The sequence below is a fragment of the Ptychodera flava genome, chromosome 4 (genome assembly GCF_041260155.1).
Source record: "Ptychodera flava strain L36383 chromosome 4, AS_Pfla_20210202, whole genome shotgun sequence".
NCBI classification, from domain to species: Eukaryota; Metazoa; Hemichordata; class Enteropneusta; family Ptychoderidae; genus Ptychodera; species Ptychodera flava.
The window spans coordinates 20,564,591-20,578,474 of NC_091931.1; the positions used below are offsets into that span (position 1 = coordinate 20,564,591).

At 37.3% G+C, this 13,884-nt stretch overlaps 1 long non-coding RNA gene across 1 annotated transcript in view; it reads left to right on the forward strand.

The window, feature by feature from the left end:
- The first annotated feature begins 4,359 nt into the window (after positions 1–4,359).
- Positions 4,360–13,884, forward strand: part of LOC139131142 (uncharacterized) — a 32,547-nt gene continuing 23,022 nt past the window's right edge. Inside the window, exon 1 of the long non-coding RNA XR_011552058.1 lies at positions 4,360–4,442. This is a non-coding gene — a long non-coding RNA (uncharacterized lncRNA). The remainder of the gene's footprint in view (positions 4,443–13,884) is intronic.

Below are 13,884 nucleotides of genomic sequence, written 5' to 3' on the forward strand. Positions count from 1 at the left end.
TTCATGGAAAAACCCACTGCGTGAAAATCATCACACTAATTTTGTAATTTTGCTGTGGTAGGCTTGTTAGCTTGCAAAAATGTTTCTAATTTCTGACAAAGTCGAAGTGGTCGATCGTGTGATAGTTCGATAACCATATGACAGCCCTGATTTTGCGGAGGGACCGTGCCTGATGTTATACCAGCGTACTTTGGCGAGACCAGACGCTTTAAATTATGACAAAAACTCAGATATTACATTTACATATCACAAGTTTCAATTTGATTGAAATTTTGTAATAAGTTAGGCTATCAGACAGCGCGCACAACAACCATTGGTCTGGCTGGAGCTGGCCCCTTGCCGGTAACACAATGACTCATTTACAGTCCCCAATGATATTTGACAGTTATTTTCTTTCCTTGTCATCAGTAAGTCTTTATAAAAAATGTCCGACGTACAGAAGTTTTGGCTTAACTTTAACGGTCTGAACATGGTTCCTTTCTCAAGGGTGAGCAAATCATGTTTTGAGTCTCAAGCCCCCGTAGCCAAAATATTTACTAACAGCCGGCCCGTCAGTGACTCGTTTAATCTTGTGAAGTCCATTTTTCCACTGCCTGCTCTCAAACTGCAAAATGTGAGGGAAAAATGTTTGGCTGAGGATTTTTGCCTAAGTTAACGAAATTTCTGAACCCAAAAATATGGCAAGATACCAATCAATTCTTTTAGCGTAGTTTCATGGCCGTTCTTACGTGCATACATGAAATGACCGAACTGTGATACTTTTTGATTCTCAACTACTTCCATATGATATTGCGGTGACCTCAACGACTCTCTGCATAGAATATAAATTTTTACTATAACCCAAACGGGATTCGAACCCCCACACACTCACGGCAACATCGCCTAGCTGATAGGCCTCACACAAAACCAGTCGGCCACTGCTTCCAACAAAAAAGAGTTGGTCACAGCAACCGACTTAGATGTTGCAATTCTGTGCGCGACCGAACAACACGGTGTGCGTGGAGCAGACGACACACAGACACAGTACACACACAGACACAGTACACACACATATAGTAATCGGAAAAGCACGAAGCTTTTTTACTGAGCTATCAGACAGACTCGGGGACAAGTAAATTGCATTGTCTCTTGATACCCATGTATTAATTTAGGAAATAAATGAAATTACAACAAAAAAATCACACTAATCATCGCATACACAATGTTTCAAATTGTGTCGATCCCGATGTCATATCCGCCATAGTTGTCAATGCATGTCCAGCTATTACTCAAAGGCCGATCATTTTCTCTCTTGGCACAAGCGATTTCATCGCTCACAGCATGGTCCAAATGAATGATTTTTTTTATTTCGAAGAGTTATACTGATTAATACAACGAATTTCACAGCAATGTTGTTTTTATTTTGATCTTTGAAAGATCGTTTTTTTTTCATGCTGCAATTTACCCACTCTGCATAATACTTGATCCATATCATAAGTTGATTTTTTACGTAGATGCTTGACGTTTTCATGCATAACTTTTTTTTTCGAAATAGAGGCATTCTTTAGCTTAATATCCATGTATCAATTGTGGCAATAAATGACATTACAACAAAAAATTACAGAAAACAGCATGGCATACACGATGTTTCAAAGTTGCGTTGATCCCGATGTCATAACCGCCATAATGCCAGTCCAGCTGCCGTATCTCAACCGCCGAACATTTTCTCTTTTTAGAGTTGACACGAGCGATTTCATCGCTCACAGCATGGTCAAAATGAATGTGTTTTTTTTATTTCGAAGAGTTATACTGATCACTACAACGACACAGTGTCTTTATTTTGACATCGAAAAGATCGGTGTTTCATGCTGGAATTTACCCACTCCGCATAATACATGATCCATATCATGACACTTGATTTTTTACGTTAGTAGCTCCTTTACATTTTCATGAATAGTTTGATGGTTTTTTAGATAAATTTCAAGCTGCAATTTCTGATAACTACGTTTTTTATCCCAGAATTGCATGATTTCTTTAATTTTGAACCTTAGAGAAGAATGTTACGTCAGTTAGGCTTGGCACGGAGCCTAGACTCCGTTTCTTGCTCCATGCAATCGGTAACCATCCATCTTCGTGTTCACTTCTGTACATCGTTTGATGCTGATTGAATTTGCTACCCTCCAAATTTACGGAAGCTTTCAGTTGCTGCACTGTCTGCTTCCAAAGCAAGTACGTTCGGAATGTATTCTCATCGATCGCCATAGCTGTGGGTCCATACTGTGGTGTTTTCAGGCGGAATTTCTGCCTTTTACGGGCTAGTTTTGATTTTTACGCGCGGTTAAAAACGTTAAAAGTCAAAACCAGCCCGTAAAAGGCAGAAATCCCGTCCGAAAACACCACAGCTATGGACCCACAGCTACGATCGCCATAGCGAGGACGTTGGCAAGGCGACTTCCGCAGCTGAACTGGGTCAAATCGCCATGCAAATGATATGCTAATCTAACTTCCGGTTGAATGAGGAAAAGGTCTATTTCTGTCATCTTAAAAGGGGAGGTCATCAATTTTTTGGTGCAATATGTAGGGGTTCACTTATTTTGACTGATGCGCAGAAGGAATTTGCCGGCCCACCCCGGCCATAATACGGAATGCTCCCTTGAGTCTACAATGTCTCCCAGGTGTAGAAAATTATGTTCACTGTTTTACTATTCCCTACCTGTGATTAAATTTTGTATTTGTTTGCTGTACTATTTGAAGAACACACACACATATATATATATATATATATATATATATATATATATATAATATATATATATATATATATATATATATATATATATATATATATATATATATTATATAACACGCCACATGCTCATTGCATGTCGCTTTGGCCGAATACGTCACGTGACGAGAAAATAGATACGTCTAGTCCCCACCGGATCGACAAAGTGACGTCAGAGGGTATTTTTTTGAAAAGCTATTTCCCTAGGGAAATAGTTTCAGACCAAATTTGGAAAAGTGCCTAGAACGTGATGTGTCGGGTGACTAGAACGTGATGTGCGTCCGGGATAGGTGATGACACATTCTCTAAAACAGATTTGTCAACATTTTCAAACATTCCAACAGCGTAGGAACTTGAACAGCTCATCGACGAAGAAGATTAAAGTGCAACTAAGGATGTCGCTAGGTATGCTTAGAATATTTTTTGAAAGAAAGCGGTACCACGTACAACTGAACCGCTGTGGAAACATCGCCCAGTGAACTTGTCACAATGGATTGTTGCGGTACAAAATATCAAAAAACATTAAAAATTATATAACAATACAACATGAGCATGTGGTGTGTTATAAAACATCTATAGCTGGTCTTTATTCGGGCTATAGCGCCCGTCTATTACCCCTCATGGCCGTGTGTTACCAGAAACACATCGCTATACCCCTCGGCCTACAGCCTCAGGGAATAGCGATGTGTTTCTGGTAACACACGGCCCCTCGGGTAATAGACGGGCGCTATAGCCCTCATAACCAGGCAATAGGTGTTTAATATATATATATATATATATATATATATTATAATATATATATATATATATATAAAACGTATCTATGTGCCCAAGTTCAGAGGTTGCCATAAACCATTATGGTGATAACCGGGAGGGCACATTGTATACATTTTGTGTGTTATATATATATATATATATATATATATATATTATATATATATATATATATATATATATATATATATTATATATATATATATATATATATATATATATATATATATATAAGAAACTTGGGTTGACACACGAGTTTCTTCTATCTTCACCCCACTCCACGCTCCACTGGGGATCACCTGAATTCCCTACAGTTTCTTATATATATATATATATATATATATATATATATATATATATATATATATATATATATATATATATATATATATATATATATATATATATATATATATATATATATATATAGATAGATAGATAGATAGATAGATAGATAGATAGATAGATAGATAGATAGATAGATAGATAGATATAGATATATATATATAGATATATGTATAGATATATATATAGATATATATATGAAGGCAACTTCGCGCATCGGATCTACCGTTGTTTATAGTGCCTCGATATAGTGAATGAGTGGGGATCATTGTCGTCATTATGTGGAATATGGTGCTTTGACCCTGGTAATTTGTCCTCTGGGTGCCCGGATAAATACATCTAGCAATATCAAATATATGTACAACAGCGAATACACAAGCAGTTGGAAAACATTCAATGACATCGACACATGTGTCCGATTTGACCCGGTAAAGCCAGATGTCATGCCACGTGATTTAAAAAGGATATGACCCCGAGGTGAAGTCACATAGCACAAGGCGAAAGAACGCAGCTGATATAGACAGCAACGGTAAAGGCCACAAAAGAGAAAAGTCAGAAGGTGGGTAGGCCTAAACTTATTTTCATAGAAGCAGGAGGGCTTGTAGGCCTAATACTTGTGTGACCCAGAGCACCTAAAAACACTTGTCGGGATCCTTAGTGTCACCTATTCCCACGGCTATCTGCTGCCCACCAGAATAGAATAAGACGCTCCAGAAAGCGGTGGGGTCACACAGCAACTCAAACCCTGAATATGTACGAGTCGTAAATAGTAACTAGGCCTAATGTTAAATATCCGACTGAAAGAGATTAAGATTTGATCTTTAAGGTAAACCACAGTCACTGTTGACTTTAAGCTTGCACGTTGGCCACAACCGAGTACACACAATGTACCAGCGGTAAAAGGATAGAAGACCGTGTACATTGCGACAGTCGATGCCTTGATTTGCTCGTACGTGATCTGTTGTGATTATAACCACAGACCATCGAGAAAACGGGACAGAAAACTGCAGCAGGATATAGACTCTAGTTTTCTCGAGGGTCTATGCTCTAACTTATAAGTGAACGAGTGGTTAAAGGGACAAAGTCGGCCATTTTTCATGAATTTTGTTTGATGCAAGATACTACTTATATTGTTTGACATGTTGAAAGATACTGAATGAATGGGTGACCATGCATATATTCGACCCCGGTTTTAGACACGATTCATGAAACCATCGCGAAAATGAATTAATGGTCATGACTATTAATTCATTTTCGCGATGGTTTCATTTAATTTGTCTAAAACCGGTGTCGAATATATGCATGGTCACCCATTCAGTATCTTTCAACATGTCAAACACCCATTCAGTATCTTTCAACATGTCAAACAATATAAGTAGTATCTTGCATCAAACAAATTTCATGAAAAATGGCCGACTTTGTCCCTTTGAACTGTTGGTCATATTACAAAATATGAATCAGAGCAAGACTTAATATGGCTCACGAGTGAAAACTTAATAGTACATTGTAGTCATCCGAAGAACATCGCACTCAGAGTAGATGTACATCTATGATTTCAAATGTCATTAAATATGCAAATTAGCTAACCTCAAGGGTAACTGGTCAACCGTTCTGGCTATCGACACGATGATCGTGTCGGTAAGCAAGAAAAAGCACCTTATCGACACGGTCATGATAACTTGAGATTAAATGCAAATTGTATACTTATGTCACCATTTTGTTTATCAAATGGTCTCAAATGTACGGCCTTCCTGTTGAAATGAGGTTTCCTCGTGTGACAAAACGTGTGTTCTCCATATTTAGCCTTAGGCCCCTTGTTTAAATTGACAATTGAATTGTTGACATCACTTGCCAAAAGCCGTTTCATAATGAACAACCATCGTGTTCGTGATCTCAATATTTCACGTTTTCGAGACTCCATCTGCCCAAAAAATGAATTAGAGACCAGAATAAACAAAACTGCAGCTTCATACATACAACAACACTTCTTATATTTATAAGGCTAACCTTGTTGTCTCTTCCTTAGCATGCCTTCTACTGTGACGTAGGGAGGTAGGGTACGTGTGATGTGCGGCACAACGTTCCCATCTGCCGCAAGTGTGTTCAAACTCCACTCAGGAGATATATTTTTTTTCTTTTTCATTCTGTCAGTTATTTTGTAATTTTTCTCTTCTCGTCCCCTCTTCTTTCCCATTTTATCTCTTTTCCCGCTACATTCATTGCATTTTGACAATCTCCGCCGATCTTTGATTGAGATTCAGAACTTTAAAATTACAAAGTATCATGTCTTTGTCTATAATAAGGAAGACAAGTGTGCCGATACACATTAAAGTACATTTGCTTGCCCGATGAGAAATTAACAATAACATTATTTTCTGTGTTTGATGATCGTAAGGGAGAAAAAAGCTTCATGATCGTGTCAATCAGTAAGAAAAACTGCGTATCGACACGATTATCGTGCAAATAAGCGGAAAATGCTTCTCTTCGACACAACATCGTGTCAATAAGTAAGAAAACTCTGTATCGACACGATCATCGTGCAAATAAGGGAAAATACTTCTTATAGACACGATCATCGTGTCGATAAAGTACTTTTTTGTCTTTAGACACGATGATCGTGTCGATAGGCAATCCCCTGGTCAATTTGACCCTGCACCCTAGTCAACTGGACCCTAAACTAATTTTGCCAAAGCACCCTTTTCCTAATCAATGTCATTCTAAAGGTGTATTTTTGAGGTTCTGGTTCACCAGCAGTGACATTCTGGGACGCGATGAACGCAAATCAAGAACCAACTGCTTAGAACTCTTGATTTTCATCACACAGGCGAACAGGCTTAATACATGTAGACATGAAAATTCTGTGAAACTTGTGTAAGTCAATTATAAATAAAGATAGATTGCGCTTTGTACCCGAAATAGCGTGCCCCAGGCTGGCAACCTAGAAAAGGAGTTACAGACGGTAGCGTTGTAGGCTAATATATGTACCACGAATGTAGGTCTACAACACATATTATGAAGAAAAAATGGAATAACTCTCAACACAAGTGGGTATTAATCAAAAATGATTTGGACAGATAAAATCTTTAGAAGGTAGAGTTGTTTAGGGTACGGTTGGAGTATAGTAATCGTGTTCAGGGTTTGGGGTCGAGTTAGCTGTGGAAACGCAGCTATCTGTTGATGGGGTAGCGTACGTCGCTATGCGGGTCACCAAAGGTCAACCCCGCCACGGATATGGTCGAGTTGACTTAAGGTCGAGTTGAATTGGGGTCCATTTGACTGGAGTACAGTCGCTTTTAGGTCAAATTGTCCAGAAGCCATCATAAGTTTGCTACGCCCATGAAAATGTTGGTTTATAAGCTTCAGTGTAATAAATTTCATAAGCCGATCTAATGGCATAAATCTAGTTTTGAAATACGACCCTAATTACAGAAAAAGCCCACTTTCATGACTTTGTATGACTCCATCAATAAGCTCCTTTGCTTTAGCAGTCTATGGTTATGCATAGCGTACGTCGCTATGCGGGTCATCAAAAGGTCAACACGGATATAGTTGACTTAGGGTCGAGTTGAATTGGGGTCCATTTGACTGGAGTTCAGTCGCTTTTAGGTCAAATTGTCCAGAAGCCATCATAAGTGTGTTACGCCCATGAAAATTTTGGTTTAGCTTAAGTGTAATAAATTTCATAAGCCGATCAAATGGCATAAATCTAGTTTTGAAATACGACCCTGATTTCGGAAAAGGCCGCTTTCATGACTTTGTATGACTCCGTCAACAACCTCCTTTGCTTTAGCAGTCTATGGTTATGCAGATCGTTCTTTGTGAATGGTATATAATTATTTTGTACACAACAATTGCACGGCATGGTTTCTCTGCGTGCGCTGAAAATCAATATGACGGACCGGAACTGTCCGCAACAAAGATGGTGGAAGTCATAGAGGGGTCATGAAAAGAGTCTGTGTCACCCTAGTCAAACTACCAGTATAACTAAACCCCAGAGAGAATCAATGAACCTCAGTACTTCTATCAAATTCAGTGCATTCAGCTGTCACGTTGATATAATATAGGGCAATTACTGGAGCTTTTAGGCGTGCAAATGATTCAATGATCAATATCATATGTCATGCTCATTAAGGTAACAGCATAAACACTAGTCAGGCCAAAGCCTGTCACACACGAGGGAAATTGGCTGAGCAAAATGTAATTCGAAACTGTTTGCTCAGCTTGTTTACTCTCGAGTGCAGGCTTAACATACTTTAAAGTATTTATTACGTTCAGTTTTTAAACATGACCTAATTAAAGAAGTTCATTAAATATGCAATATCTCTAATGACCAGAGTACAATCCTCAAATAATCTTCAGTATGACTAAGTCCAAGTATGACCAATATACTTTGGAAATTCGATCAAATTTTAATGTCTACAGTTTTTAGATATAGCTGTATTGCAGAAGTTCATTCAATATCCAAAAAGAGCTAATAGTAAGTAATGGTGCTCAATATTAAGTATAATCAATGTATTTAGGAAGTCTGGTAAAATTCAGTGCATTCAGTTTTGATATGGCCTCATTAAAAAACTTCAATAAATATGCAAATTGCTGATGTGTGATGCTTATTAAACTTTCGGTATACCTAAAATCTAAGTATGACCGACGTACCTGTTTAGTCCGATCAAATTCAATTAATACAGCTTCAAGGTATTGCCTAATTACAAAAGTTTATTAGACATGCAAATGAGCTAATTATCACTTATCACGCTCATGAAACTTACAGCATATCTAAATCTTAATAAGACCAATTTACCTAAGAAGTGTCATCTATTGATATGCATTTAGTTTCTATATATAAGATAAATATGCCTGTATATCAAACTTTTGACACCACTGTAACAAAAGTATGACCAATATATCTCAGACGATTGGTAAAGTCTAGCGTATCGACTTATGATATGTAATAAGACATGTTCAGTAGATATGCAAATGGTGCTTTCAAAACTTTCTCTACCATCAAACTAATGTGGATGTTTCCAATCTTTTTTTTATAAGTTAAGAAGTCTAATACCCTGGGTTGCCTTAATAAATAACTAGAGAGATAGATAGATACATAAATTAATTACTGAATAGTATAGTTGTGAATGAATAAAAATTGACTCCTAAGTGGGGCAATCAAAGGATGTTAATTAAATCATTAAGATATACTGCGTGTTCACTTTTCCCGCATTCTTTCTCATATTTCTCAGTAACATTTAAGATACGAAACACCTTGGATATGCGATAAATTTAAACGATGAATTTCAGTCGTGCGAAGACGTTTTCTCCCGCGGCATATGCATATGCATCGCAGTTCGTGGAAGGAATTTCCAAGGCAATACCACAGAATCGGAAAGATATTTTACTAGACGTTGGCATAGGGGCACTCTGACAGCACTTTTGTCATTTGCGTGTCGCAAGAGAAACAGGTAAGAGTCAACCACGGGTAAATAATGTAAGGTTATTTACAAAGCACCGGGATTTACGTCCGAATACATCGTAAAGCGGAGTTATTAGAGGAATAAATTAAAGAAGGGAGAATGCTTACGCTTCCTGTACATCCGCATCCAGAAATCAATGATTGTTGTGGCGATATGAAAACTAGGGAACGGATTTCAATATTGTCGAAACACAGATCCATATTTGATATTAATTGGTTAAGACCTTCATTTTACATTGATGCCACAGCAAAATCTTAAAGACTAACACAAATTTTCAAACCATCTCAATAAAAAACAAAAGCTTTATACCGGTTGGATTTACCACAGGTACTGAGATCACTGCAACACCAAGTTGCCTCTACTCAAATTATAAATGACACCGCTCACGTGGTGTCGTCACACAGTACGCTATTCGACTGCTGACCGGGTTATCCAAAAAGTTAAATGAGTATGTAATGAGCAATGCTTATTTATGTATGGACCTATTATCAATGTTCGTAATGTTTCCGTAATTGAATATTTCAGGTACTGTGGGAAAACATACGAACGTTCGTCAGTTTTGCAGCTTAGGGACTGGACATAAATTACAGGGAGAGGGGTGGGCCAGTGTTTTTGGGCATGCGTCGCTATTTTCGCACAAGCCTATTGAACGGTCACTTTTTACGCATGCCTTTTGGGGAGTCATCTTTGTTGCGCAACTAACTTGAGTGTCCGCCTTTGGTTAGCCATGGACTTAAAAAGTCGACAATCTATAGTTAGCCTACGCCGCTAACCATTTCACCAACAGTACTAGTATGGCAATACAGTTTTCTAAATTGATTTAACTTCCCACTTGCTGATTTCAAAATGTTTATGACGGAACAGCCTATAATTTAAATCCAGTACAGTACAGATTACTTCATAGTAAGACATTACAAATGTACCGTCTATCTAATCCTTTCCACGGCTGCGCTCCAGCTTCTCTAGGCGTGTCAAACTTCAAATATAACAGATATCAACCCCAACCGTAACCTGGCCCTACTACAAAATCATTGCCGTGCAATTCAGCCCACCAGTGCACTAACATTTAGGTTTCAATTAGTTGTTTTCATAGGTATTGTAATGATTAATCATCACCATGACCAATATAAATAACAGAACAATGTCCCCGGGACTCTTATTTTTGGCTGTAGTATGGAACCAATTTTACAGTGCGATGAAAGACTCTAATGTGATCGTAAATGACATAATCGATACATAACGTCTTACAAATTATTCGGTGTTACGTCATTAATGATAAATGCCTCAGACTAATACGCTTTTACACTCCTTTTTGTTATAGTTACGGTTGTAAAGTTACCGCCTCTAAGGATGAACAATTGCGTATACATTAGGCCTACGTTTAGTTTTTTGTACGTCGCACACAAGTTTTGTAGATAACGTAGATTAAAGAAGCGACTCATTTGAGTGTTTGCATAAAACACACAAGGAAAGTGCTAAATTACTCTGGGAGTTGATCGTTGAGACTGAATTTAGGTACGACAGCACTCAGCATGATACAATGTATGCAGACGGATGCCAATCTGTTTTTACGGACATACATTTGATAAATAGTGGAGTGGAGTGTCAAGTAGACGTGTGTCTCTGGCAAAGAAAATTAACCCCTTAGAAAAGCCATGCCTTTCAACTTTTAACTACATAAACCTTAAAATCGAATTCAAATACTAAATACATTTGAGGGTTTGGATTGAACACACAAAGGAAGTGCTAAATTACTTTATTAATCTGAGCGTAGAGACTGAGGTTAATTAGCGAATATGTTGTGTGGTTTGCATGACTCAGTGCATATGAAAAAATAAAAACTAGTATTCAATATGTCATACTGCTTCACAGAAAACTGATCAGCATCCATTTGCATTGATTTTATCGTGTTTCGTCTACCAGAAATCAACGGATTGTTGACGTATTAAACGAGGGCAAACTGCTTAGATCTCATCAACATAATAAGTATTTCGGCACGGCAGTTGTGTGTTCTATCCAACACTCAGATGAGTCGGTTCGTTCATTTACATTGTTATCTTCAAAACTTGTGTGCCACGTACAAACTAGTAAACGTATATGTATACGCCATATTCCATCCTGAGAGGCTGTAACTGTATGGAGATAGGGGCGGCTACTTTTGGACAGAAGGGGCGGGATTAGAGTTCGCATGACTGCCAGCCAAAGTTGACAGCGGCCACTGTAGTACATCTGTTTCTGCCCGCCTTTTCAGTTTGAAAGAAAAAAATACGGCTGTATTCAAAAACCTACATTTAAAAAATGATGCATCAAAACCTGGGATTTAAAACTACCTTTCAAGCCTCAGTTATGATCCTTGACTTTCACAGACATAACAGCTGTGCGTCGACCCTGGTAGTTCTACCCTGGCATACAAAAGCATTGTCAACGATTAAATTGGTATTTCTCAAACAATCCAATATATCGTCAAAACCACGTGAGCGATCCATATGCCTTTTGCAAACTTGAAAGTGCTTACACCAAGAATGATACAAGTAAAATTTCAGTTCAATCGGTGCGTTGGTTCTGGAGAAGAAGATTTTTAAAGATTAAATTGTTATTTCTCAAAAATCAAATATGGCGGCCAAGGTCACGCGACCGCAGTGATGTTATTTGCAAATATCAAAGACTTAAAATCATGCTTGCTACACACCAAGCGGTTGCCATGGTTGAAAGTACTTGCACTGATGATTGTGCAAATTTTGAGCTTGAATGGTCTTTTGGTCCTTGTAAAGAAAAATTTTTAATATCATCTCGTGGTTATTATAGTTTTTTTGTGAAATCGAATATGGCCGCCAAACCACATGACTGGTCCGTATGCCTTTCGCAAACTTGATAGTACTCACACTACGGATGATATGAACAAAATTTCAGTTCAAATGGTTGGGTGGTCCTGGAGAAGAAGATTTTTGGATATTATTCAAAAGTTTTCGCAAAAACTAATATGGCCGCCAAACATTGTGACCGATTGAAATATTTTTTTGCGAACTTCAAAGTTCAAAAGTCAAATTTTAGTTCAAAGGGAGCATTGCTTCTGGAGGAAAATATTTTTAAAGATTAAATTGGTATTTGGAAAATTCACTATGGCGGCCAAACCACGTTACCGATCCATATAAATTTTGCAAACTTGTTTGTGCTCACACTAAGGATGATAGGAATAAATTTTCAGTTCAATCACTGTCTTGGTTCTGGAGAAGAAGACTTTTTAACGATTAAATTGATATTTTTCAAAAATCCAATATAGCGGCCAAGGTCATGTAACTACGTGCGATTTTATTATCAAATTCCATAGCCATGTGTGGTATATACTCCAAATTGAAATTTGACCTGACCCCTAGGTCATCAGCTAATGTCATAGCAATGTCTGTCTGTCTGTCTGTCCGTGTGTGTGTGTGTGTGTGTGTGTGTGTGTGTGTGAATGTGTGTGTATCTTGCTGTCTGTCTTTTTACACGATAGCTCAAAAACGTCAGGACAGATTCAAGTCAATTTGGTAGACAGGTACTATACGCCAATTGTAAGAACTTACTAGATTTTGGTTAGTGTGGCTTGCATATTAATGAAAAGTTATGACATGTCTTTTTTTATATAATGGTTTCCCTATGCAGATAGTAATGACAGGGTGCACATATATCAGGAAATACTGCACAAATTTCATGAAACATTTCACAGATGACAATCTCAGAACATTATGATGATACTATGAGTGTCATGTCAATTATATGCTAATTTGCATATTAAAAGAACTTTTGTAATTTATTTATAACTCTGAAATTCCTGCAACAAATTTGATGATACATGTAACAAATATTGATCTGATATATATATATATTTGTACTTAAAGCGTTGGGCTGAGTAAAGTTATGGCTCATTTGCATATTTTATGAAGTTTTGTAATTAGTCATATATCTCCGAAATAACTGCACCAAATTTGATGAAATCTGCTGCAGATATTGATCCAACCGATATTCAACAATGTTATAAAGTATTTAGTAGTGTTAAGTTAATTAAGGGTTCATTTGCATATTTAATGATTTTTATCATTTGGTAAATAACTCTGAAATTACGGCACCCAATTTGAATGAAACCTGCTACAGATGTTGATCTGATTGATATCTAATTATACTGAGAAACACTGGGCAGTGTCAAGTTAATTAATAGCTCATTGCATATCTTATGAAGTTTCGTAGGTAGTTATATAACTCCGGCATAAATGTACCAAATTTAATGAAATCTTCTGCAGAAACTGATCCGAAAGATATCTGACTGTGTTGGAAAGCATTTAGTAGTGTGAAGTGAATTAAGGGTTCTTTACATATTTAATGAACGTTTTAATTAGTCATGTAACTCTGACATTATGACCCCTAATTCAGTGAAACCAGCCACAGATATTGATCTGATAAATATCTAATATAACAAATATTGAGCAGTGTTAAGTTATTTAAGTGTTCAATTGCATATTTGGTGAACTGTATAATTAGTCATATTACTACAAAATTACA